This window comes from Moschus berezovskii, chromosome 23 (assembly GCF_049115385.1).
Source record: "Moschus berezovskii isolate FMDL1 chromosome 23, NW_MosBer_1.0, whole genome shotgun sequence".
Lineage (NCBI taxonomy): Eukaryota > Metazoa > Chordata > Mammalia > Artiodactyla > Moschidae > Moschus > Moschus berezovskii.
The window spans coordinates 51,747,214-51,773,904 of NC_142482.1; the positions used below are offsets into that span (position 1 = coordinate 51,747,214).

General features: G+C 46.3%; 1 protein-coding gene across 9 annotated transcripts in view; it reads left to right on the forward strand.

Annotated features, from left to right (window-relative positions):
* Positions 1-26,691, forward strand: part of ATXN1 (ataxin 1) — a 412,658-nt gene that overhangs the window by 330,843 nt on the left and 55,124 nt on the right. The window lies entirely within an intron of this gene.

Below are 26,691 nucleotides of genomic sequence, written 5' to 3' on the forward strand. Positions count from 1 at the left end.
TTTATGAATGTTCTGTAAAGGACATCAGCAGACTTTGCACATGGAATGCATGACTATTAGCCAAGACAGAGGGATGGGATGTGCTGTCAGTGGTCTGCGGGACGGGTGGAGGGCAGGAGTTGTGGTTGAAGACTGGGTCTCCTCCAGTCCACCATGGCGACCAGGAGCCTGGTGCTTCAGCTGCCAAGAGGAGCACTTGGCGGGGTTCACCTCTGAGATCGCTTCTCATCTGGTTTTATGAAGCCCAGGCTTTATTAAACCAGATTGTTTTATTGCTTCCTGCATGACCAGTCTGTTGGATTTCTGTACTCAGCTCCCTGAGAGCGCTTTGAATTATAGCTTGGGTGATTTCCATCTACAAGGTTCATGACATCATAGTGGACATTGGTGAAATGCTGTCAAACCCGTATTAACTGAAATTGAGAGGAGATAGGCTGGGAAATTCAAATAAAGGTGTTTCTGGATTAAAATACAAAATATCACATGGGTCCGAACTCTTACTGTATAGTCATTTATAGCCCAAGCAAGGCCTTTTGGCTTTTATCAGTATGATATAAATAGATGACTCCTTAAGACTAGAGACTGTCTTGAGTCAAAAGTTGACTAGAAAGTTTTGTGTGCCTGTGATGTACTTATTATGGAGCAGATTTATCTTCTGACATGTGTGTAGGGGAATGCTGATGCAAATGCAATTCACATGTGGATCCGACTCTTATTCCAGGGCAGGGTGGGGCAGTAGGTTGGAGTGTGGCTTTCTGTGTCCAGGTGGCAGTTGGTATTCCACAAGATCCAAATGTGAAAGGCTTTCTTTGGAGAAATTAGACAAATCCCAGGACATCTTCCAAGCCTAGCACAGTGGATGAATGTCTCAGATGTTCAATATATATTGTTAAATGAAGGAAGAAAATTTCCTAGACTCAGAGATGGTGACTGGAAAAGTGATCATCATGCATATAAGATACAGCCTGTGTTCCTTGGCTGGACAGACGTTCCAACCCGCACCGGCAGCCCTTTGCTTGTAGTCACACTCGTAGGGCTGAAAGATGAACTGCTTGAGAGGGTGCACTGGCATTTCACAGGGTGTGGATCAGAAAACAGCCCACTTGGAATGTGTGTATACAAGCATGCGTCCGGGTGGGGGGCTGGGGAGACAGCTTGATGACAATCCAGGGACTAGACTGCACTAGGCGGCGTCTGCCCTCCTCCTGTGAGCTTGGACGTTAAAGTCAAGTAGGTGACTGAGTGTGAGAATCCCAGCATGTTGAAAGGGCCCCGTGCCCAGTATTGCACGTGGCCTGCCGGTTCAGAACTTTTTTTATCTGTTTAGGTTCTGGCCCCTAGGGCAGATGTGGGCCACCTGTCCTTTCATCACTGGAGGCTTTGGGAGGGCAGAGGTGTGGCCAGAGGGCACATTCCTCCCAAAGCATCTTCTTTTGGAAAAAGGAGAAGCCAAAACGTACCCAGTTTCAACAAGTTTCACTTTCTCTGATCCTTTTTTTGTTGTTATTTTCCTCTGTCTCTTAAATACGCTTGCTTAAAAGAACTCTCCAAGAAAAGATTTCCAGGGAATGCTTTTTAGAGGTCCTGTGGAAGCCAAGAATAATTGGCCTCCTTTTTTGGCCAAGGACTGAAGTCAAGGCAAGTTTTAGTTGCTCCCCCAACCCCGTGCTCACATTTATTATTCATATTACTGACAGTCGGCTGCTCTGAATCCATATCAGGGATGGACACACTGACCAGCAAAAGCCAGAATTCAGCACAGTATCAATCCCCTAAATGTAGACATCTCTTTTGAGTTTTAAGAGTGTATAGTTTCAGTATATTTTCCTGTCACTAGATGTTTAGAGCTCCCTCCAGTGTCACTGTGTTGTCATATTAATTTTAAGCTTTTTTTTTTTCCCTAAGATCAATATTTCTTTAACAATATCAGGGAGAGCATTTTTTCTTTTCTTTATATTCATTGCAAGAGCTGCATATGATGCCTGGAAATGTCTCATGCATCCCTAGTGTAACCAAAAGCGGGGTCCGACTGCTCGCCGCTCAAAAGTCATTAAAGAGGCCAGGTTGGTGGAAAGGAAAGTCTGTGTTATTTTGGAGGCCTGCATCCAGGGAGGAGGGCGGCCACCTGTCCAGAGGCCAGGTCCCCCCACACTGACCATCAATGGGCCAGAGCTTTTATAGGTGGAGGGGGAGGGGTCTACATGCAGAAACAGCATACAGTCATCTTGAAACTGGTCATCGGTGGTCTGACCAGCATCATCTTAATTGTTTTAAGTACGGTTAGTCTTCAATTCCAGCACTGGTTTATTTCTATTTCTTTGTGGCCAATTCTCAGAATTGTGGCAGCTTATATCATGGCTACAGTCTGGTCATCATGTAGTTAACTTGTTCTACCTGGTAGGGGTTTCAGTATCAGCCAGACAGTTCACAGGATATGGCTCAGAATATTGTCTGCCGCCCTTGAGAAGGAACTGGAAGTCCTCGACTATGCTTAATGACTAAAGTATTATTATTTGGTTTCCTTTTGACTGTTTTCCTTTGTTTCTTCATGTTCTCAGTTCTCTGACTAAATGTATTCTTTTAAGCAGAAAAACTGAAGTTTTTCTGCAGACAGAAGGCAGGCAGAGGGCATGGGGGGCAAGGATCACAGGGTCCTGCTGTGTTTCCCCAACACCAGAGACCAGCTATTCTTGCTGTCTATACTTCTCTGAGGATCAGGCAAGTTTGAGGGGGCAGAGCAGAGGGGGATGAAGAAGTGGTCAGAGGATGGTGTTGAGAAGGAACATGTGAGACATGTGCTGTACAAATGGCTTAGCTTAAAGGGCCCAGCAGCTCTCCCCGCCTTAGGGAACGGCAGAAGCCCGATCTCTGAGCTGACAAGCCAGGGCCTGGGCTTCCATCTGCTTGCCTGGCATCATATGAAGCCACATGAAATGTCTCACGTGTTCAACTCTACTCCGAAGGCAGCAGTGCCTGTCCGCAGCTGGATGTCTTCTAGGTTTGGGATGTGCCACAGCTCTGCTTCCCACTAGAGCCCCAGTCTTTCTGAGTGTTGTACTTGCATGTGAGTGCGTATATGTATGTTTATATACAGACTCCCCCATGCACCTATGTATGCATGTCCATGCATAACCAACAAGATATTCAAAATCCAAAACATTGTTTTAACAGTTATTAAAAATTCTTTATCAGTAAATCTGAATTCAGCCCAGGGTCAAACCACCTCTTTCATTTGGCTGGCAGGGAAAGGTTCTGGGTATTGTAAAATCTTTCTAGATACCATTTGATGTAGGGTGGAGGGAAGGTAGTTCTCCTTCAAAGCTTAGTGACTTTGAGGCCATGACCTCCATGTGCACAGGTGTCCCCTTCACTTTCTGCAGGCGGAGACTCTAGCCCCGGGTGGACAGGAGCTGGCTCTGACATCAGAGATGATGTCTGTTCCTGCTTCACATCTGTGAGACTTGGAAGTTGGATTAATAAGAACAGGAGAGGCCTGGGCCCGTGGAAATGGTTCTCACTTGAAAGGAGACCCAGCTCTCCAAGTTTATTCCAGCTAAGCCTTGCATGCGTTGTAGTCCTGATCCTGGGCGGCACGGGTCCCAGAAGTAGTGTGTTCTGTCTCTCCTCTTCTGTCGTTCTTAGCTCGTGAAGCTGTGTGTCTGTTGTCACCCAGAACATTTCTGTTAGCCAGTTACCTCTAATTTTTAAAAAACCATTTGGGGATTAACAGATATACACTTCTGTGTATGCAATAGATAAGCAAGGACCTGTTGTATAGGGAGGTGAAGTCGCTCAGTCATGTCCGACTCTTTGCGACCCCACGGACTGTAACCCACCAGGCTCCTCTGTCCATAGGATTTCCAGGCAAGAATACTAGAGCTGGTTGCCATTTCCTACTCCAGGGGATCTTTGCGACCCAGGGATTAAACCCACATCTCCCTCGTTGCAGGCAGATTCTTGACTGCTGAGTGCTGTACAGCAGGTTTGGAGAAGGAAATGGCAACCTATTCCAGTACCCTTACCTGGAGAATACCATGGACTGAGGAGTCTGGTGGGCTGCAGCCCACGGGGTTGCAAAGAGTCAGACACAGGTTAGTGACTAAACAGCAGTAACTGCATAGCACCGGGAACTATAGTCAATATCTTGTAACAGCCGATATTAATGGAAAAGAAACTGAGAAAGAATATAGTTTATATAACTGAATCCCTGTGCTATGCAACTGAAACGCTATAAATCAGCTACACTTCAATTTCTAAAAAAGTTAGAAAACCCATAAAAACTCCCTGAGCAATATACTCTGTCCCTGTTTTATGAAACTACATTAAAAGGGCAAATGAAAGGGAGGCTGTCAGAAGCGTGCACACAAAATACTCTAAATTCTAGAGAAATACGCGAGTGGCAAGTGATAGACCTAGAAACAAATAACAGGCGATATAGGAAGAGCTTATTTTCTTCAACCATATGGATCAACTGGTGATTGAGAAAAGGCAGCAGCCTGAGATTTCAGAATCAAGTGAGCCCTGGGGCAGAGCTGTTGGCCCTACAGGGGGAAAAGTGCTCGGTTACACTCATGAGATTTAAACACAGCACTTAAACACAGATTTAAACGTATCCATGGAGGATCGGTTCCATTGGTTCGGCCGTGAATAGCAAACTCCAGGAATGCTCAAGTCCTGTGCTCTGCCCCCCCCATTATCCACAGGTTCATCCAGATAGCATATAGGTTAGTCAAATCTGAGAACCCAGAGGGCTGGCTGCATATTTGTTGAAAAAAAAATGTGCATATAAGTGGAACCACGCATTTGAACCCATGTTGTTCAAGGGTCAGTTGTACTTCTGTTCCAGCCACTGATAGCTGAACAGTTAAAAGTCAATACTGATTATTGTCCTCTTTAACTAGAGACTCAAAGGGTTTCTACCAGTGGGCACTTCTCCTGTGCTTAGTCGCTCAGTTGTGTCTGACTCTTTGCGACCCCATGGACTGTAGCCCCCAGGCTCTTCTGTCCATGGGGATTCTCCAGGCCAGAACACTGGAGTGAATTGCCATGTCCTCCTTCAGGGGATCTTCCCAACCCAGGGATCGAACCCAGGTCTCCTGCCTTGCAGGTGGATTCTTCACTGTCCGAGCCACCAGGGGAGCCCAAAAATACTGGAGTGGGTAGCCTATCCCTTCTCCAGGGGATCTTCCCAACTCAGGAATCGAACCGGGATCTCCTGCATTGCAGGCGGATTCTTTACCAGCTGAGTCACCAGGGAAGCCTGGGCACTCCTCCTAGAGGCAAAATCCTTAGAGGTTGATTTTGTTGGTGATGTAACCTTTCTTGACACTGTCTCATCTGCTCCAACTAAGATAAAAGTCTCAGCCCCAGCTCTCTCTGTTTCCACTTTCACAGCTTTGCAACCATACCGGTGTCATATCTTAAAAAAACAGTCTCAACTGGTGGATAAGTAGTTTATACAAACATGTGAAGTGTTAAACTCTTGTCAGGGTGAGTCCCACATCCTCACCAGCTGCTTGACTTTTGGGAGAAATAACTGTCCAAATTATGACAACATGTTTCACATGCCTGTAAAAGAGAAATTGACCCCCTGTTCACAAAAGTATGGTATTAATGAAATAAGCTTCCTGTTTAGCTAACTAGACTTATTATTGTCTTGATAACTTAGCAGTTATTCCCCAGTCCTTTTTAGACCAATTTTTATGCTTTTATGACCTGGCAAAGGTATCCAAGGAAGAGAACGCAGAAGTTCACATAGTTCTCAGTGCTTCAGCCAAGAATTTTCTTTCCTTTTTCCTTTCTCTATTTGATACCTTGCTTCTGATGAAACTCAAGGATGAGCTTCTACATTAGATTCTAGTTAGAAAATCAAATTTCTATAAGGTATGCATCCAGAGAAGAAAATGCATTCATGTATCCAACATGGTTATCGTTTAGTTGCTAAGTCGTGTCCAAGTCTTTTGCGACCCTGTGGACGGTAGCCCTCCAGGCTCCTCTGTCCGTGGGATTTCCCAGACAAGAATACTGGAGTAGGTTGCCATTTCCTTCACCAGGGGATCTTCCTACCCAGGAGTTGAACCCACATCTCCTGCATTGGCAGGTGGATTCTTTACCACTGAGCCACCTGGGAAGCCTTGTATCCAACATTAGATAAATAGATGAATATAGATATTGAGCACCTTGACTTTTCAGATGTTTTTCAAAAATTCTCTTTTGGCTTTTACCTGATTTCTTTTTAAATTTAATGATTTTGCCTTCTGATGTTTTTCTCCACATGGCGTGCTCCTTGACTAGTCAAAGGCGCTGTGGGAGATGAGCTGCCTTCTCCTGAAAGGGCTGTAGAATGAACTGGTGTTTGCAGAGAGCCAGGGGGAGCCTCTCTGCTGGAGGGGAGTTTTCGGAAAAAAAGTGTTGGAGAGGAGAGCTGCTTTTTCCTAGATCTGCTTCCTTGGAAGGCAGAGTGCAGAGTTAATGCTGAGTGAACAGGAGAAGGACAGACAGTCCTGTGGGGACAGACTGAAGGAGAGGGGGAAGGGGCACTTCCACAGTGCTTCTCACACTGAAAAATGTCTAAGAGTACCCTGGAGTTCTTACTGAAATGCACATACTAGTCCTGTTGGCCTGCTGGGGCCTGAAGCCCTACATCTGTAGGAAGCTCGCTGGTGGTCTGTGGACCACACTGTAAGTAGCATCTCTTTAGGTCGTGGGAGAGAAGGGTGTTGAGGGGGCCTGGGAAGCCGGGGGACCAGTTGGAATATCAATGGAAGATTCTATTGCAACTGATCATTTCTGCTTCCTGTTAAGAGCAGGGGATCGCAACAGTAGCACTCTTGACATTTGAGGCCTGAGAATTGTTTGTTGGAGTGCGAGGTTGGAGGCAAGGGGCTGGCCTGTGCTTTGTAAGATGTTTGCAGCATCCCTAGCCTCTGCCCACTGAATGCTTGGTAGCACCATCTCATGTTTGTGACAACAGAAACATTTCCAGACATTGCCAAGTGTCCCTTGTTGTTCAGTTGTGTCCAACTCTGCAACCCCGTGGACTGCAGCATGCCAGATTCCTTTGTGCTCCACTGTCTCTTGGAGTTTGCTCATGTCCACTGAGTCGGTGATGCTACCTGACCATCTCATCCTCTGCTGCCCTCTTCTCCTTTTGCCTTCCGTCTTTCCCAGCACCAGGGTCTTTTCCAATGAGTAGGCTCTTAGCATCAGGTGGCCAAAGTATTGGAGCTTCAGCTTCAGTCCTTCTAATGAATATTCAGGGTTGATTTCCTTCAGGATTGACTAGTTTGATCTCCTTGCTGTTCAAGGGACTCTCAAGGGACTCTCTCCTTTGGGGGACAGAATTTTCCCTGGTTGAGATTCAGTGAGTTAGAAGGAGAATTAGGGGCCTTCCCGTACTTGCACACCTCCTGTCTTCCAGAACCACGAGGCAGAAATGACTTAACTCTGATATACTTAGAATGCAATACACTTTTCACTATTTCAGTCTTCAGAAATGCTGAGAAAGTGTTTGCTTTTAATTTAACAGCCTGATTACTTTAAAGTGTCCTCAGCTCAGACCCGCACCTCGGCCCCATTTACTTACAGTTTGAGTAAAACAGTAGGGAAATTTCTTTCCAAGAATATGTTGGCTCAGTAACCTAACATCATTTTAAGTCATCACCACACACCCACCAAAATTGTGAGATAAAATGGAAACTCCATCATCTGTTCTCAGGATCCCAGTATTCATGATTCACTTGTAACCTCTAAGAATTTCTCTGTATCCATCTCTGACCACATTGAACTTTTCTTCCACCGCCTGTAAAATGCTTTCCAACTCCAAGATCAGTCAATTGACAGTCTCAAAAATCCTGACAAGGGGACAGATGGATTTGCTTTTTTCCCCGTTGTTAGAGTTTATTTCTGCTTAATGTGTTGAGAAAAACATCTCAAGGTTTTAAGCCTGGCTCGGTCTTGGGAGAGAGGAACTTTAACAGGCTAGCACTTCATCTGGCCTCGGGGGGCAGTGGCTGGGGGTGGGGGGAGAAGTAGTGAACATGCCCTGGAGAGCCCAAGGGCCCATCTTGTACAATCAGTTAAACTTTCTCTTAGAGCCAAAGAAAACTTAGATCCAAACAGGATTTAGTCTCAAGCTAAAACAAAAATGTACATCATGTCGAAAAGGCTTTTCCAAATGCTACAGTTAATAAGCAATGCTGTGTTTTTACTGGAAAAGCATGTATCTAGCCAGGCATTCTTCACATTTTTCCCAGGATTTAGTCATAAAATCATTTTAAACATATTGCAAGGATAAAATGTGTACATATCTGATAAAGGGAGTGATTTTTTTTTTCTTTTCTACTGTATAGCTCCGTAAGGAAGGGAAAAAACAAACTATAGGGAAAAGCATGTATATGTATATATTTGGGGCTTCCCAGGTGTCACTAGTGGTAAAGAACCTGCCCGCCAAAGCAGGAGACATAAGAAATGTGTGTTCAATCCCTGGGTGGGGAAGATCCCCTGGAGGGGACGGCATGGCAATCTGCTCCAATATTTTTGCCTGGAGAATCCCATGGACAGAGGAACCGGGTGGGCTACAGTTCACAGAGTTGCAAAAAGTCAGACGTGACTGAAGCAACTTAGCGCATATATATATATATATGCACATTGTACACACACTTGTGTATATGTATGCATATGGAGTGTGCGTGTGCATAAAATAAGCTATATAAAACTATACTTGCACACATACATATGCATCCATTTTTACCACTGTGAGAATCTGGCTTTTTAATGCACTGTTACGATTTTACTTTAAGTAGATACTGCAGATCTTTCCGCTGGATTTGAATAAGTCAGATCCAAAGCATAGAGCCCCTCCTTATCATGCCCACCTGCCCACAGCATTTTTAGGAATTCAAGTTGAAGCGTATCTGGATCTGATTTATGTGGGCCATGGCAGGGTGGACATCGTTTCTGCGTGTGGTCAAGAAGAGAGCAGGGCTGTGGGGGGTGATTATCCATCCGTGGAGACATGGGTGCACTGTCCCAGCTGACTGCATTGCTAATCAAAGGCAGGAAGAAAGTGAACCCAGATGTTGATCATTTGAAAAGGAAAATTCCTATTTTCAAAACAGACTGACAGGAAAGCAGTAATCTGTGGTAGAGACTAAGTAACACTGACTAGACTTGGGTTTCTGGGTTTGAGTGCTGGGTTTGAGTGCTGGCTGTGCAATGTACTAGTCATGACCTTGGGTGGGTCACCTGACCTCCTTATTTGTTTCTCATGTTTATTTCTCATCTTTAAACAGGGATAGTGAAACCCAACCTAAGAGTGGTTATGGGGACTCACTGAACTGATCCATCAAATTCTGTGAGCATGGAGAAAGACTGTACAAATGTCAAGTGGCCTTTTTTTTCTTGCAGATATTATTCTTGAGTGAGTTCTTGGTGACACATACACAGCTACCATGCTGAGTCAGACTTAATTTTTGTTGCAGATCATGGAAACAGTAAATCAGCCATAGCTTAATTGGAAGCTCAGGACCAGTAATGATCTGGTGGTAGCTGGTGTGCTGGCCTGTGCCTGTCATGATGGAAAGTCCACCGGCCCGTCTCTTCTCACCTTCAGAATTCTAACTCTAGTCCCATTAAGAAAAGGCTAGAGTGAATGCCATTAGTTGCTTAACAGCAATTCTAAGCTTGGCTCCTGGCTTGGAGATGACGGAGATTCCGATTGGTAGCATTTTGGTAATTTCTGTGATGTAAATATTAATACTCCCACAGTGACCAGTTTCCTGTCATCAACACGACAGTGAGAGTCTTCAGGAAAAGGTACATAGTGACTCACCGCTATGTGGTATTTCCACTATGCAGGTTGATGGAATTAACCTCACTCATATAGATAATAGTCAAACAGGGTAAAATAACGAGGGAGTGATGGGTTTTGAATATAACTTGTTAAGCTGTAAGTTATATGTAATTTCATGTTTAATCATGGCGATGTTTGACCGTTTGACACTCGCAAATTTAGCAGCCGGCTGGTACAAGCTGGCTCCGACATGCCACCGCTTCTCTTTGGTTATGTTAAAGCACAGTCTTGTACCATAAGTCAGCAAGTTCAGGACCGTCTTGGAAAACTGGCATGGAAAGTGGATTTTAATTTCTGTGGACTTTGGATGAGCCGTCTACTCTAGGTCTCACAGTTTTATACTGTGTTTCCCTTCGGCTGACAAAGTGAGCATTGGTTTATGAGAATGATCTATGGGTCTAGTTATTGGGGTTAGTATTTGAAAGTTTCAACTTTTTCATTATTTTAAAGATTAGTGAAGACTTAGAGCAGGATCTTTTTGTTGGTCATTGAAAGAAGAATCTGGAATCTATTCTCAAGGAGAAAGGGTAATTTTTTTTTTCTTCTTTTAAGCTCTCTCAAAAGGTTCAGGAGGAAATGGCCATTGGGGAACAAAGGGTTAAAATTTTAGCCCATCCGTGATGTACGTGTTCATCATGAAAAGAGACTTGCAGATGACTTGTACCTCCTTCTTTAATCAGTAGGTGATTTGATGGAGGCCTCATGTCTGACCAGCCATGTTGTGGCTGTGGAGGATTTGAGAAGCCTGGCTAACACAGAGAAAAGGCAGCCTTACAGTTAACATCAAAAGACCTAAAAGCCTCGGGCTTCCCAGGTGGCACAGTGGTAAAGAATCAGCCTGCTAATGCAGGAGACGCAAGAGACATGGGTTTGATTCTCCAGGCCAGAATACTGGAGTGGGTAGCCTTTCCCTTCTCCAGATCTTCCCAACCCAGGGATCCAACCCAGGTCTCCTGCATTGTAGGCGGATTCTTTACTGGCTGAGTCACAAGAGAAGCCCAATAAAATGCAGTATTTCAGAGGGGACTGAATTTTAAAATACACTTTTGTTTTTTTGCAATTAACCTACAATAAAGTATATCCATTCAGTTCAGTTCAGTTCAGTTCAGTCGCTCAGTCGTGTCCGACTCTCTGCGACCCCATGAATCACAGCACGCCAGGCCTCCCTGTCCATCACCAACTCCCGGAGTACACTCAAACTCATGTCCACAGAGTCGGTGATGCCATCCAGCCATCTCATTCTCCGTCGTCCCCTTCTCCTCCCACCCCCAACCTTTCCCAGCATCAGAGTCTTTTCCAGTGAGTCAACTCGTCGCATGAGGTGGCCAAAGTATTGCAGTTTCAGCTTTAGCATCAGTCCCTCCAATGAACATCCAGGATTGATCTCCTTTAGAATGGACTGGTTGGATCTCCTTGCAGTATAAGGGACTCTCAAGAGTCTTCTCCAACACCACAGTTCAAAAGCATCGATTCTTCGGCGATCAGCTTTCTTCACAGTCCAACTCTCACATCCATACATGACCACGGGAAAAACCATTGCCTTGACTAGACGGACCTTGGTTGGCAAAGTAATGTCTCTGCTTTTTAATATATTGTAGGTTAATTGCAAAAAAAACCCCATATTTTGAAATTCATTCCCCTCTGAAATACTGCATTTTATTCTCCTGAACAGGACTTAAAATATTAATGCCATAGGCCCATGATTTTTAAACACATAGATCACCTATCATGAATTTGGTAAAGCTGTTTGCAGGCAAATAAAGTGGTCAAGTCATGCATTTTAGAATGAAACAACTCATCATGACTCTCCTATCTGAAAATCTGTAAATCATAGGCTCTTTTTGTGTTGGGGAAATATGCGCTCTTTTAGTCATTCTAAAAAAAAATAGCCTTCATCAAGCAAAAATGTCCGTCTGTTATTGTTTTGTTTAAAAATTCACTGAGATCAAGTAAAATTTTGAAGATTCTTGAAAGAAAATGATTCTTACTTCATTTTCGTGCGTTTACATTAAGGGATTTCAATGGTAATGGCTGTCAAATTTCTAGTGGGTCAGCACACCACGTGGAGGGCCGGACCCCAGCCCTGCGCTCCTTCGTTCCTTCTGTCCGAATGAAGCCTGAGAATTGGGAGTTCTGATGTTGGCGGGTGATGGTGGTCTTCCTGATCCTGAGGCCCACACGTGGAGAACCACGAATTAGTGATTTTAGAGTAATGAATGGATTGGAGAAGTGTCAGGCAAATCAGTCAGCGTAAAATGACCATTACTAGCTCATCAGGCCTTCAGAATTCTAAGGAGGAAGGGAAGGTATTAGGCTGTTTTAAAAACACTTAATTTATTATACCTGGCAGTTTTCCAGTTCACAACTGCTGCTAAGCTCAGTTCTAGGGGACTTCTAAGACTGCCCGTTTCTTCATCCTTGGGTGTCAGCTGGGAAGCCCAGGTTTCTGTCTGTGCTCTTAGCTGCCCCCTCCACATGGCATGCTTCTGTTGGTGGCATTGGGATTTCTCCCAAACTGGACAGACAGAATAGCCATCTGAAAAGGAGAAGGCAGCAAGGTTATTGATGATTGCTAGCGAGCGTCATTCCTACTGCCAGCCAGAAATTCAGAGCTTTCCGGCGTGTACTTGATCACCTCTGGAAAGAGGTGCAGGTTCCCTTTGGGGGATCGGAGAGTTTTCTACCCCTGAGCTCAGCTTCTCCCCCTCCTGACTTCTTCTTCTAAAGCCATCTCTCAGATGTCACTAATCCTAGTAACTGGCTGCTGAGTGTTCACTGCAAAATCGATCCCTAGACTGCTAGGTGGAGGAGACACCCCAGGGCGGGCAGAAGCATCAGGAGATGCTTCAGGTGATGAAGGATACTGACTTCTGTCTGGGCCACTGGGCCTGGACTGCAGGGAAGGAAGGAGATCTGAAAGGGATGCCAGGCTTGGAGGCTGCACCAAAGCCCCTGGGGTCATCGGCTGCCATGTACACACTCCTCCTACCATACCTGTGGGTCAAAGTTTGGTTCACCGGACACACTGTTTTTCCAGTGCCTTCCAGAGCCAGCATGCTTCCTGGGAACTCTTTAGCCAGGGAAGTTGTTCGACTCCAGAGTTCCACTGAGAAAACTGATACTTAAACAGATAGCCTCTGCAGGAAGGCACAAATTCATGAATCATAGTTATACTTAAATTTCTTCTGTTACAGAGAAACTTATATTTTTTTGTTTTTAATTAATTTATTTGACTGTGTTGGGTCTTAGTTTCAGACTTCTCTGTGTCGTGTGGGCTCCAGAGTTGGGTGGGCTTGGTTTCCCTGCCACCTGTGGGGTCTTAGTTCCTTGACCCAGGATCAAACCTGCGTCCTCTGCATTGGAAGGCGGATTCTTAACCACTGGACCACCAGAGAAGTCCTGAGGAACTTGTTTTTAAAAAGGGGATCCCAAACCTAGTTGATCAGAATCCTTTGGGGAATTTCAAAAAATTCCTTTGCACCAAGCCAGAAAATTCAAGTTCCACAGGTCCTTGGGGCTGTCTGAGCATCTGTGTTCCCTGTCAGGCATGGCCCTGGTTCTGAAGGGCTGTCATGGGTTCAGAACTCTGAGCAGTGCTCAGGTTTGATAGTGATGGTGACTCTGCCTTATGGGAAATTCAAAGGATAAAAGCTTCTTTCTTTAGGAAGGGCCAGAATCCATAACTCTGATCGTTTTGATTTGAATAGTGTTCTCTTGTTTTTGAAAAGCCTTTGTAACGATTGTTTTATTGTTCCTTCCAGTGCTCCTGGGAGGGGGAGGACAGGACACGTATTACTGGCACCATTGTATGTCTGAGATGCCTCTACAGAGAGGAGCCGAAGTGAGACAGGGGCCCTGCTGCTCCCTGTCTCGTGCGCTTTCCACGACTCCCCCTTTGTTGCTTACTCTTGGGGGTATTTGTTTTTGATACCTCGATCTGTCATCTTGCTTTCCATGAATAGATGACTACCATTAACATGGATCATCAGGGAGATGATCAAAGTGGAGAAGCCAAATTGAACACAGCTGGAGGCTAAGGGACGCCCAAGCGTCTCACAGCCCAGGTTCTAAACCAGGGAGCAAGGCCAGACTTTGTCTGCTGCACAGCCGGGCTATTGTGGGTATAGGAGAGAAGCAAGCATCAAAAAGGCAGATCAGTCCAGGAGAGGAGATTATTTGCCTGCATACCATACAGAGAAATGTACAAGAAAAATGTATGCATGTGTGGGGTCCAGTGAGGTCCAAGATCCAGGCCATGGAGGGTAATGGAGCTTAGTCAGGAAGGTGATAGAGCAGCAGATACTGATAACACCAGAGTTCGGAGATAAGGATTTCCATTACCAGCACTTGGGAAGTAAAACCAGAGTTCTGGGGTTACGGGTCAAGGATCTCAAACTTAGAGGACTAGCACGAGGGTGGTCCTGAGTCTGCAGGTTGGTACCACCTCCTCTTTGAAATCCAGGAAGCTCAAGTTAGCCAAGATATTGCATATACTTTGTTATATCACCTGGAACAAGCCTTGCTTTCCCCAGCTGCACGATAAAGAGTTGGCAAATTAATAGTCTGTACACATGCCTCACAGGGAAGAAATCTACCTTTGGTAAATGAATAGCAAGAATGTGGCTGAGGGCAGTGAGTGGGTGAGGGGGGTTGACAGGTGACCCCTGTACAGGGCTTTTCAGCACTGATCCTGGGACACTGGCCTTACTGCAAGGGGCACCTCCTTTCATCCGTGGGGAACAGCTTGAACAGTTAGTTGCAGCCCAATGAATGCACTGCCAGCCTGTAAGCCCCTGGACTGGTCCCACTCATCTGGAGTAGAGCTATGCAGCGCCTGTGACGGTCATGACCCCGCTGACCCTCTTTGCTGCCATCGTTTTCTTTTTCACAAGAAGGAGAGTGAACAGAAGGTACATCACACACTTGCATATTATCGGCTGTGTAGTTCTAGGGAAAGGATTTCCAATAAACCCAGAAACCATGACTACTGCTCCCCTTCCTTCATTCCCTAGTTTTACAGCCTCAAGGTGACAAGAAGATTAAGGGCTGTCAAGACAGAAGGAAGTCCAGTGAACCTGGGAAGCAGCTTTACAGCCAGTGCTCTATAGAGTGCCTGCCACTCAGAGTTCCTTCTGCAGTCTCTGCTTCAGGGAAAGTCTTCATGGAGGTTTTCCATATAGTTGCCACTGAGGGATGCTAAGGTCTTTTTAATCTGGGCACACTGGGCTCAGGAAAAGAGAAGGATGATAAAGAGGAATTACATAAATGAAGGTAGTTGCTGTTGTTTAGTCGCTCAGTCATGTCCGATTCTTTGTGACCCAGTGGACTGTAGCCCACCAGTTTCCTCTGTCCATGGGATTTCCCAGGCAAGAATACTGAAGTGGGTTGCCATTTCCACCTCCAAGAGATTTTCCCAACCCAGGGAGCAAGCCCATGTTTCCTGCTTTTCCTGCATTGGCACTTTGCAGGAAGAAAACACTTCCTGCATTTTCTTTGCCACTGTGCCCCCTGCGAGGCCCAGATATTATCTCAGTTCATTGCAGTTGCTCAGTCATGTCCAGCTCCTTGCAACCCCATGGACTGCAGCACGCCAGGCCTCCCTGTCCATCACCAACTCCCAGAGCTTGCTCAAACTCATGTTCATTGAGTCGGTGATGCCATCCAACCATCTCATCCTCTGTTGTCCTCTTGCCCTTCTGCCTTCAATCTTTCCCAGCATCAGGGTCTTATCTAGCTCTCTGGATCCTCCATTGTTTCCAGGAATTTCTTTCAGGCAAGTTCTATGTTTTGGTAGCGGAGACCTCAGCAAGAAGTGAGTCAAATACACATGATGAGTAGAGCACCAGTGCTGCTGACCGGACTCTCCCCAGGACTCCAGAGGTCAGCACTGTCCGGGGACCTACAGTCCCTTTCACCTTGTCTGCAGGTTCTTTGCTTAGGAGACTTCTTCAGTGATTCTGGCTCAGCCCCAGCTCCTGGGCATCTTCACGCTCCCTTATGTGTACCCTGATGCTGGGAGGGACTGGGGGCAGGAGGAGAAGGGGACAACAGAGGGTGAGATGGCTGGATGGCATCACTGACTCAATGGACATGAGTTTGAGTGAACTCCGGGAGTTGGCAATGGACAGGGAGGCCTGGCGTGCTGCAGTCCATGGGGTCTCAAAGAGTCAGACACGACTGAGCAACTGAGCTGAACTGTGTGTACCAGGCTTTGGGTTCTTGCCTGAACTGAGATCTAGGATGGTTGTCGGACAGTTAAGTATGTGTACTTGGGGACCTGAGGAACCTGGGTTCACATCTTGGGCTTCTCAGCTTACTGGTAAGTTGCGTTTTTCTCTCAGAATGAGTTTACTCATCTGGGAATTAAAAAACAGTGTCAACCAAATTTGTTGTCGTGAAGATTCAGTTGTGTGTGAGATAGCCACCACCAGCATGCAGTGATGCTCAATAAGTGTTGGCTATCAACATTACTATTACGCAGTTCAGTTGCTCCGTCGTGTCCAACTCTTTGCAACCTCATGGACTGCAGCATGCCAGGCTTCCTAGACATCCTCAGATAGAAGACTCGGACAGAGGATGTTGGATAACCTGAGTCAATATTCCATGCAGAGAGAATTAAATACACAAGAGCCCTAGGACAGTGCCATCTATTCTAGAGAATGTTTATACTGTCAGCGTTTCATAAGGGAGGCAGGCAGGCCGTCCTCAGCGAAGAACACCCTCTCACTCATTATAATGCTGTTAGTACCCCTGTTCTAGGCTTGACATTCTAGTCCTGTCCCCAAGGTAACTGTAGCAATCCAGAATGCCCCCATTCCTCTTCAGATGTCCCTCCTTGGTTGAGAATCGCTGGCAAAGCACAGTCTGAGCTTGGCTCTGAACCAAAGTAACATGGCCACCACCCCCATCCAAAGGCCATTGCAGAAGTCTTCCATTCCTTCCAGAGGGAGGACCTTCTGCTCTCTCTGACTTGTCCTTTTTGTTCTGTACCTCCGGAGGGGCTGGGGCTAAGCTTTCTGATGACCCTGCAGAGAACAGAGGCAGTTTAGTGCAGTGTTGGGGAGGGGGGGTGACTTTCCTTCTGCTTCATCTGTACACACACTTCCAGCAGAATTCTTGGTTCATTTAAGCGCTAGTCCTTGACCACCATCGAGCCATTGATCTTCCTAATCAATCTGTAATTCAGGGATTTGCTTCATCCCTTGTTCCAAATGCACTTTCTGATGCATCTATTATATGTCAGGTGCTGTAAACACCTCATACTTAAAACGACTAAGATGTGACCCTTGTCCTTAAATAATAGGAAACACAGGGAAGGGTGTTCGTTCCTGTTTGGAGGCGTTCAGTCTGTCAGCCTAACGGGTTATGCTAATGGCTTTGTGCATACCTCTTTCAGTCATGCTGGGCGTTTCTTTGTATTTCTTTTATTTCATCTCCCACTGTGCTCCTTCACCAGGGAGCTGATATCAAGTTGGCCTGAGGCATCTGGTCAGGGAGTTCTCCCATTTGCTCTCTGGACTTTCTAGACGATCACAACATCCCTGCCCATGTGTTGCTTTATTATCCATGTGTCCTTCTTTTATGAAAAAGTTTTTAAGTTGGGGGCTCGATAGGACCTGAAAGGGAACGTTAACATTCTCAGCATAACTATTCTAACTCTCTGATGCCTCTGCCAATATGTTAAAATGTTCTCAGCCACCTCCAGTCCCGAACTCACATTTTTTGTGGCGAGCGCGCTGTCGCCCCTCCCCAGCAGTCTACAGAGCAGCTGCAGATGCAAGGCAGAAACCTTGCTGCAGACATCCACGAGAGTGACTGAGCCGATGTGTTGTCATCCCAGGAGGGGCGGGATGGGGCAGAGGAGTGATGGATGGGGCCTTTGAGGAGCAGCCTTCACTTAATGATTTTTGCATAGATTCCTGAATTGTGGCTTCTTTGCCAGAAAAAAAAAAAAAATCCAGTAATACAGACTGCTGTAAGAGCCTGGGATGTGTCATTGTGTCTGGGGATGATGGCTTTTTCTCTGAGACCCAGAGTTTGTTTCCACTTGGATAAAGGAAACCCTTTATCTTGTGGAAGATGAATAGCCTTCAGGGTGAAGGAAAGGACAGAGACCCAACCCAAGAAAAAGATCGGAGGGGTTGTTGGTGATAATCAGATGAGTGGACTGGAATCCTGCATTGGGAGGGGAGATGTGTTGGAAATGAGTGGGTTACCAGAGGAACATTTGCATTTATTCTTTGAATAAGTTGCAAGCTGTCTCTCTTCTTTCACGAAGGCAGAGTAATTCAGGAAAGGCAGATGTGTTGTCAGGTGGAGAAAATGATCCTTGGGTGTGTCTGTTCAAGTCTCCAGTGAGGGCTCAACTGGTGTGTCTTGAGTCCTCACTGTGTGTAGAGGACTGGAGAGAGCCTTCGATGCTAAGTTAACGTCTTTTAACTTTATCCTAGAGTCAAAATGGGAAATTAGAGCTCTGGGGTTAGAGAGAAGCTGTTGCATCCTTTCTCCTGTATCCCTTGTGTGAGTGGCAGTAGCCAAGCCAAAACCTGCTCCTGTGTGTGTGCACAGCCGGCTATCCAGTGACTGTGGTGTGCACTCCACCGGCACAATGTCTCTCCCCCGGCCCTTCTTCACCACCCGGCAGCAGGCTGGACCTCATGACATTCCAGGAACACTGGAGCAAGACCCTCCCAACCGTTCCCCTGCCTGCGGAACATGGTCCCTTCCTACCATCCTCTGCACTGTACCAGAGTGACCCTTTTTTTGTTTGTTTTGACTTTTTGTTTGTTTGTTTTAATGTTTATCATAGTACAGTCACTTTATAACGTTATGTTAGTTTCTGCCGTACAGCAAAGTGAATCAGCCATCTGTATGTATATATCCCCTCTTCGTCACACAGAGCCTTGAGTAGGCTTCCCTCTGCTGAACAGTGGATTCTCCTTAGTTATCTATTTTATACATAGCAGTATATGTATGGGCTTCCCTGGTAGCTCAGCTGGTAAGGAATCCGCCTGCAATGCAGGAGACGCCGGTTCAATTCCTGGGTTGGGAAGATCTCCTGGAGAAGGGATGGGCTACCCACTCCAGTATTCGTGGGCTCCCTTGGTGGCCCAGGCAGTGAAGAATCCACCTGCAATCAGGGAGGCCTGGGTTCGGGAAGACCCCTGGGAGGACGGCATGGCAACCTACTCCAGTATTCTTGCCTGGAGAAGCCCCATGGACTGAGGAGCCTGGTGGGCTACAGTCTATAGGGTCCCAAAGAGTTGGCCGCAACTAAGCACATACACACAGTGTTCATACGGGACCTTTTTAATATGAAAATAACCCTTCTTAGCCCCTCAAAGATTTTTCGTGGCCTTCAGGAGACACCTTGTGTAGGAGGGGCCCTGCTCTCTTCCTTCCGCCCCTCCTGACACTGTGTTCTTGTAGCTCCCCCCGTGTGCCATGATCCCTCATGTGACACTGTGCCTTTGCACACACTCCTTCCTCTGTCTAGAGCTGTTCTCCTTGGTTTCATATAAGACAGATAAATCCTATGTGTTCTTCAAACTCAGGGTTGCTGTCTCCTCCAAGGAGTCCAGCCTCACTGCCCCCTTGTGGTCTTACTTAGCCAGGCTGTGTGTGCTTCCTGCCCACATAGGATTTCTACTGTCTGTTCTCTTGAGAGTGTTTGCATGGTAGGTACCATGGACTTGAGAGCAAGAACGATGTCTTTTCGATCTTCTGTTTCGTGTGCCTGGGACAGACTGCCTCCTCTGAGTGGGTGAGGCCTTGGGTCTGAATGCCAGTGGCGTTGACTATGAAGAGGGGTCACATGTCTGTGTCCCTGGGCACCTGGACCATTTGTTCTGTCTCACAGTCACTTCATCCCAAGGAACGTCATACACTATGTTTAGAGATTCCAAGGAGCAAGCGTCTTTTAATTTCATGGATGCAGTCACCATCTGCAGTGATTTTGGAGCCCAGAAAAATAAAGTCTGAGACTGCTTCCACTGTTTCCCCATCTATTTGCCATGAAGTGATGGGACCAGATGCCATGATCTTAGTTTTCTGAATGTTGAGCTTTCAGCCAACTTTCTCACTCTCCTCTTTCACTTTCATCAAGAGGCTTTTGAGTTCCTCTTCACTTTCTGCCATAAGGGTGGTATCATCTGCATATTTGAGGTTATTGATATTTTTCCCGGCAATCTTGATTCCAGCTTGTGCTTCCTCCAGCCCAGCATTTCTCATGATGTACTCTGCATATAAGTTAAATAAGCAGGGTGACAATATGCAGCCTTGACGTACTCTTTTTCCTATTTGGAACCAGTCTGTTGTTCCATGTCCAGTTCTAACTGTTGCTTCCTGACCTGCATACAGGTTTCTCAAGAGGCAGGTCAGGTGGTCTGGTATTCCCATCTCTTTCAGAATTTTCCACAGCTTATTGTGATCCACACAGTCAAAGGCTTTGGCATAATCAATAAAGCAGAAATAGATGTTTTTCTGGAACACTCTTGCTTTTTCGATGATCCAGCGGATGTTGGCAATTTGATCTTGGTTCCTCTGCCTTTTATTTTTTTTAATTTAAATTTATTCAGGTTTTCCCTTTAAATGAAGAACTCCTTTATAGACTCAAGTTCATGATAGTAAATGGAAGTATCCTGTAGTTGTTACTGCATTCGTAAACTTTTTAAAGGCAGCTTACTCTTTTTTTTTTTTTATATACTAGTGCACTGGCCTTTAATTCATTGGCCAAAAGACAGTAGACCCAAGTCAAACTAATTTCCTTGTGTATCAACCTCATCATCCTTGTGGGGCAGGAATGATGGGATCTTAACCATCTCTGCCTCCAGGTTACTAGCTGAATGCCTGGCACTTTGATGTTAAAAAAATATATTGTTCAGGCAAAGCTGTTAGCGGGATGATCTAACGACCATAAATAAGAAAGTGTGTGGGGGCAACTTATATTTCAAGAATTATGTTTTAATAAGTGGTGAATTATTGGGGTGTAAATCCAGTATTAATTATCATCAATAATGGATGAAATATATTGAGCATTTACTGTGCGTACTAAGCTTTACTGCCTCTCTCATTAGGTGAAAGACTAAATTTTATAGTTGAGAGAAAGGAAAGGACGCATAATTTAAAAGTGCATTTAGTGTCATAAAGAGCTCGAGTGGAATAAGTTTGGGATGACAGAGTCTTCCCAAGTAGACGGCCTCCCATTTCTGCTTGCATTAATACGGGGTGTGCCACGTGTAAAAGAAGAAAAATGACGAACCATAAACATTCACAGTCCTCTCCATCCCACATCATCTGAGGACTAGTTCCCTGCTTGTCTACCATGCTGTTTGCTGTGAGATCAGAACATTTTGAATGGCTTACCTGAGAGTAGTCCAGACTGCTCCTCGAGAGAAATCCCGTGACCACTGAGGGAGGGGCCTGAGAGCAGCTAGTGCGGAGGCCACTGAGAGACAGTCGGGGGCGGCGGGAGGCAAGATGAGGAGCAGCTCCCATGTGAACTGAAACTTGGGGGAGAGGTGTAAAAGGGCTTTCGGGAAGTCTCTCTGTACGCGGCGCCCTGGAGTGCTTCCACCCTACTCCCCGCCCTTCCATCCACTCTTGCTTTCTCTATGCCTCCTCGGAAGACAGGGCCCAGACCTACCTAACAGCCTGGAACCAGTGCTTCCTGCTGTCAGATTTATGTTTCCTTTACATGTAACCCTCTGACAGTAAAGAATCTGCCTGTAATGCAAGAAACCCGAGTTCAGTCCCTAGGTCAGGAGGATCCCCTAGAGAAGGGAGTGGCAATCCTCTCCAGTATTCTTGCCTGGAGAGTCCCACAGACAGAGGAGCCTGGTGGGCTGCAGTCCATGGGTTCGCTAAGAGTCGGACACGACTGAGCAGCTAAAGAAAAACTACATGTGCCACACACTGTGGAAGGCCAGTCTTCATCTCTACCTGGGCTAAGTCACAGACATTGAAAGTCAGCGCTTTCATGGCCATGGATAAATGGGAAATGGGAAGACAGCTTTAAAAGAGTTTTGCATTTTAAAAAATATATAGATAAATAATAGTTTAAACATTCCTATCCGCTTAGCCTACCCTATCCCTAGCTTCTTTGCATTATTCACTTTCTTAGTCAATCCTATTTCCATAAAAAGCACAAACTTCTGAGCGAATGCTTAGTTCCTCATTGGGTAAAATTACTAATAATAGTCAATTACCGATAGTGGAGCCTCAATTCAGGCTGTGTGGTCTATTTTGAATAAGCTTCCATTCAGTATGACTCAGTGTTGTAAAGCTGTAAGTGTAGAAGTGTAATCAACATAGAAATGTCAGTAGCTCTTAGATTGAATACATTAATAATGATACTGCATATCGGTCTGACCGCCGGGAACTTCTGCGGGAGGTGTGGTCCCTACCAGAGACATAGTGTGGTGCGTTGTGATATCAAGGGTGGATAAACCTGGCCGATAGAGTTGTCCATTCTGGAAGGGTGACAGTTCAGGTTACTGTATTATACAATGCACCTGTCTGTAGTGTTCGGTAGGAACTCTGTGGTTTGGGTGTGTGGGCACAGCGTAAGCTGAGAACACTTCGATGATATTAAATATTATCACATGAAAACTGATTTCCAGTCGCTCGATGATTCAAGTCCTTCCTTCACACACACAGAGCATCGTGTCCCTATATTAGTTTGCCAAGGATGCTCTCACAAAGCCCCACAAACTGAGTGGCTTCAATAACAGAAATGTTTTCTCTCACAGCTCTGGAGACTAGAAATCCAAAATCAAGGTGGTGTCAGGGCCATGCTCCCTCTGAAGGTGCTGGGGAAGAATCCGTCTCAGGCCTCTGTGATCCCTTGACTTGTGGGAGCCTAACTCCAGACTCGGAGAAGGCAATGGCAAGCCACTCCAGTACTATTGCCTAGAAAATCCCATGGATGGAGGAGCCTGGTAGGCTGCAGTCCGTGGGGTCGCTAAGGGTCAGACATGACTGAGCGACTTCACTTTCACTTTTCACTTTCACACATTGGAGAAGGAAATGGCAACCCACTCCAGTGTTCTTGTCTGGAGAATCCCAGGGACAGGGGAGCCTGGTGGGCTTCCATCTATGGGGTCACACAGAGTCGGACATGACTGAAGTGACTTAGCAGCAGCAGCAACTCCAGACTTCCCTGTTTGTAAGGACACCAGCTGCTCTGCATCAGGGGCCCACCCTACTCTGGTCTGGCCCCGTTTTAACTAATTACATCTGTGCCAACCTTAATTCTAGATAGAGCCCCCTTCTGAGATGCTGGGGGTCAGGACTTCAACATATGCATTTAAGGGGTCACAATCCAGCCCCTAACGATTCTCCCAAGTGACGGTTTAGAGGGCTCAGGCTGAGTCTAGCGGCCCTTCGTTCAACAGAGTCCCCTTTTAGGGAGACGAGTGTCAGGCGTTCACTGATTTCAGGTGCGGAGGCCCTCTCGCGCCTGTGATGCGTTCTCACACGCCCCTAAGAGCTATTTGTGGCCTACAAGTCTGTGAACACCGGAACGCGCATGTGCGGGAAAGACAGTCAGCCAGACAGGCTTCTGCTCCCACGTAAGAGCCCTCACCTGGATCAGTCACCCACCCCGAGCATCGCTTTAGATTTGACATCTGAAATGTGTCTGGCATTTTCAGGTAGAGAAGCCTTTTAAAAAAAACAGCACGTGGATGCCAGCTCCTTACTCTGTCCCTGCAAGAGCCCAAACACAGAGATCCAGACACCAGGACCTGCTGGGCTCTCAGACCGTGATCAAGCCTCTGAATAAGCCTAGAGCGAGGGCACAGTGTCTGCTGCCTCCTGATATTTAAGGACCATTAAGCTTAGTTTCTCGTACTGTTAGTCCACCTGGCATGCAGGAGAAACCCACCGGAAATTTGTGAACAGACGAGAGCCGGGCTCTCTGTCCCCTGGGCTCGGATGGTGAAGGTCCCTGCATTTGTCCCTCCTCCGGCCTCCCTTCTAAGGAGGGGGCAGCCTGGTGCCCCGTTCCCCGGCTCGCATCACCCCGTGCGCACAATCCGGGCATGCCAGGTGCTCCTGAGTCAGTGATGGGCGCCTGGATTGCATCCTGAGTGCAGTCAGAGAGATCCACAGCCCGACTTGGCAGAAACCCTGCAGCGCAACTGAAGCCTGCCTGAGGAAAGCAGAACCATTCATTCTTCTCTCTTTCTTGTTTTCCCTTCCTCCCTCAGCCAGTTTTTACGCATATCCCTTCAAGCCCCATCTTGAGGGGATCTTCAGACCTGACCCGTCTTTATCTGCCCATATACTTGGGGGCAGTCGGTTGCTGCTGGCTCCTGTCCTCCCAGCATCTCGTGGAGGCCTCTGAGGAGACTTTTATCAGCCTGCACTATAGTGACCTCTCCACACACCCGTCTCCCAGTAGGGCTCAGAGTCTCAACTGCATTTGGGGGGGGGCGGGGGGAGGGAGAGTCTTTGTTTTCCCAATACCTAAAATAGTGCGTGGCTAGCACAAACTACGGAGAAGGTACTGGCACCCCACTCCAGTAGTCTTGCCTGGAAAATCCCATGAACGGAGGAGTCTAGTAGGCTGCAGTCCATGGGGTCGCTAAGAGTCGGACACGACTGAGCGACTTCACTTTCCCTTTTCCCTTTCATGCATTGGAGAAGGAAATGGCAACCCACTCCAGTGTTCTTGCCTGGAGAATCCCAGGGACGGGGGAGCCTGGTGGGCTGCCATCTATGGGATCTCACAGAGTCGAACACGGCTGAAGTGACTTAGCAGTAGCAGCACAAACTAGGTGTTCCGCACATGGACATTGATAAACTGACCAAATGAACGAATGAGTCCCTGCTGTGTGCTTGCATCGCATTGTGTCGTGGAGGACTCAAAGAAGTGTAATTGGCGGGAGGGCATTCTTCCAAACTGTTTACACTGTGAAAGATAAAAAATGGACTTACTGCAAGCAAACAGCATCCTAATGCTTTAATAGGTTGGTAGCAGGCCAGTGGTATAATGGAAAGAGCACTGCATATGGGCTTCAGAGATTCAGAGCCCGGTCTTGGCTCCACAAGTTATGTTTTCTATGGCCATGCAATGTAACCTATCTGACCCTCAGTTTACTGGTCTGGAAAATGGGCCTGATGCCACTCTTAAAGGATTACTGGGTAGGTATTAAAGGGAATGATGTATGTGAGCTTTGTGAGTGATGAAATGATGTGTAAATATAAGGTATATTGTTGTTACAACACAAGGCGTCATCTGGGTTAGCCCCAGCCAGCAGAGAGGTATGGGCAGTAAATGGTCTGAGCTTCGTGTAATGAAGGGGGAGAGGAATTTGACCTGACCTTCCTAAACTAAGGCCATCTTGGATGGGCAGGGGGAGGGGAGTGGCTTTGCGACCCCCATGGACTGTACAGCCCACCAGGCTTCTCTGTCCATGGAATTCTCCAGACAAGAATGCTGGAGTGGGTAGCCATTCCCTTCTCCAGGGGATCTTCCTGACCAAGGACTCAAACCTGGATCTCCTGCATTGCAGGCAGATTCTTTACTATCTGAGGCACCAGGGAAGCAGTTGACATATCTGGGGGCTTTTGGCAGAAATAGTGATCACATTGCTGTTTTTATTTGCATTTATAAATATGGTCCATTTTATTTAAATATGTGGGGTTTTTTTATGGTCTAATTCTTGAGGATGCTGGAAATAAATTGACAAAAGCACTTGTGTAAGTGAATGAATGAAGAAAGCCATTTTGAAACTAGCTGGCTAGGCCCCTCGCCTAGATGTCCCGTATTTCTGTGTATGTTTCCCACCTTTCAGGAAAAACTATTTCTCTTGCACAGTGACTTCTTTGAGTGAGTGTAACTACAGAATGACAATGCTTCGACAGAGAATGAGATGGCTGGAAGGCATCACCGACTCGATGGACATGAGTTTGAGTGCACTCCGGGAGTTGGTGATGGACAGGGAGGCCTGGCGTGCTGTGATTCATGGGGTCGCGGAGAGTCGGACACGACTGAGCGACTGAACTGAACTGAACTGAAAAACGGGTTGAGATCAAAAAGTAGAATTTGGTGTCAACATCTGGTTTTAAAAAAGGAGGGAATTTGGAGTTTGCAATCTATTATTTGAGTGGTAGAAAACATAATGTAAGTGGCATTCTTAAGAAATGTGTTTTTGTATCCTTAGTTTTTAAGAAATGAAGGGAAACTGTCTGAAAATCTGTTGTTTTTTAAATGAAAATGGAAGTAATACACTGGTGCAGTTTACTCGTTCACCTTTGAAGAAACTCTGTGTGGGGGGGTCTCCCTGCCTGTCCTCCCTCACCTCCTCAGGCCCCACGTTGGCCTCCCCCTTCTTGTCATTGGAGTGTGTGTGTGTGTGTGTTGTTTTTGGAAGGGGGCACTGTGGTCGGTTCAACCTACAGTCTATTTAGATACATGAAAAAACTGGCCGATCGATGATGAGTTCTGCCAGATGAAGTGAAATCCTGTGGGTAGACAGACTAGTCCAGAGACAATCCCCACAGACCCCAAGTGAATATTCCTTTACATTTCCACTATGCTGTGGGCACGAAAGAAGGATTTAGTCCAAAGTGCCTTGGGGTTTTGTTCAGTCCAGGGTGTAATATTTTTTCCTTTTTTTTGCTTATAGCCATTTCCTTGACATTACTGAAAGGACTTTTTTCCCCCCCAATGAAGCATGAAAATTGATTGTATCTTGCCAGGAGAGTTCTTCCTAAGTCTTAAGATATTAAAGATTTCATGAGAACCACATGAAGAATATCTTCCTGAATCATTTACATTTTCCCCTTTTGTAGGCTTATGTAACCATGCAGAAAATCTAATAATAAGTGTG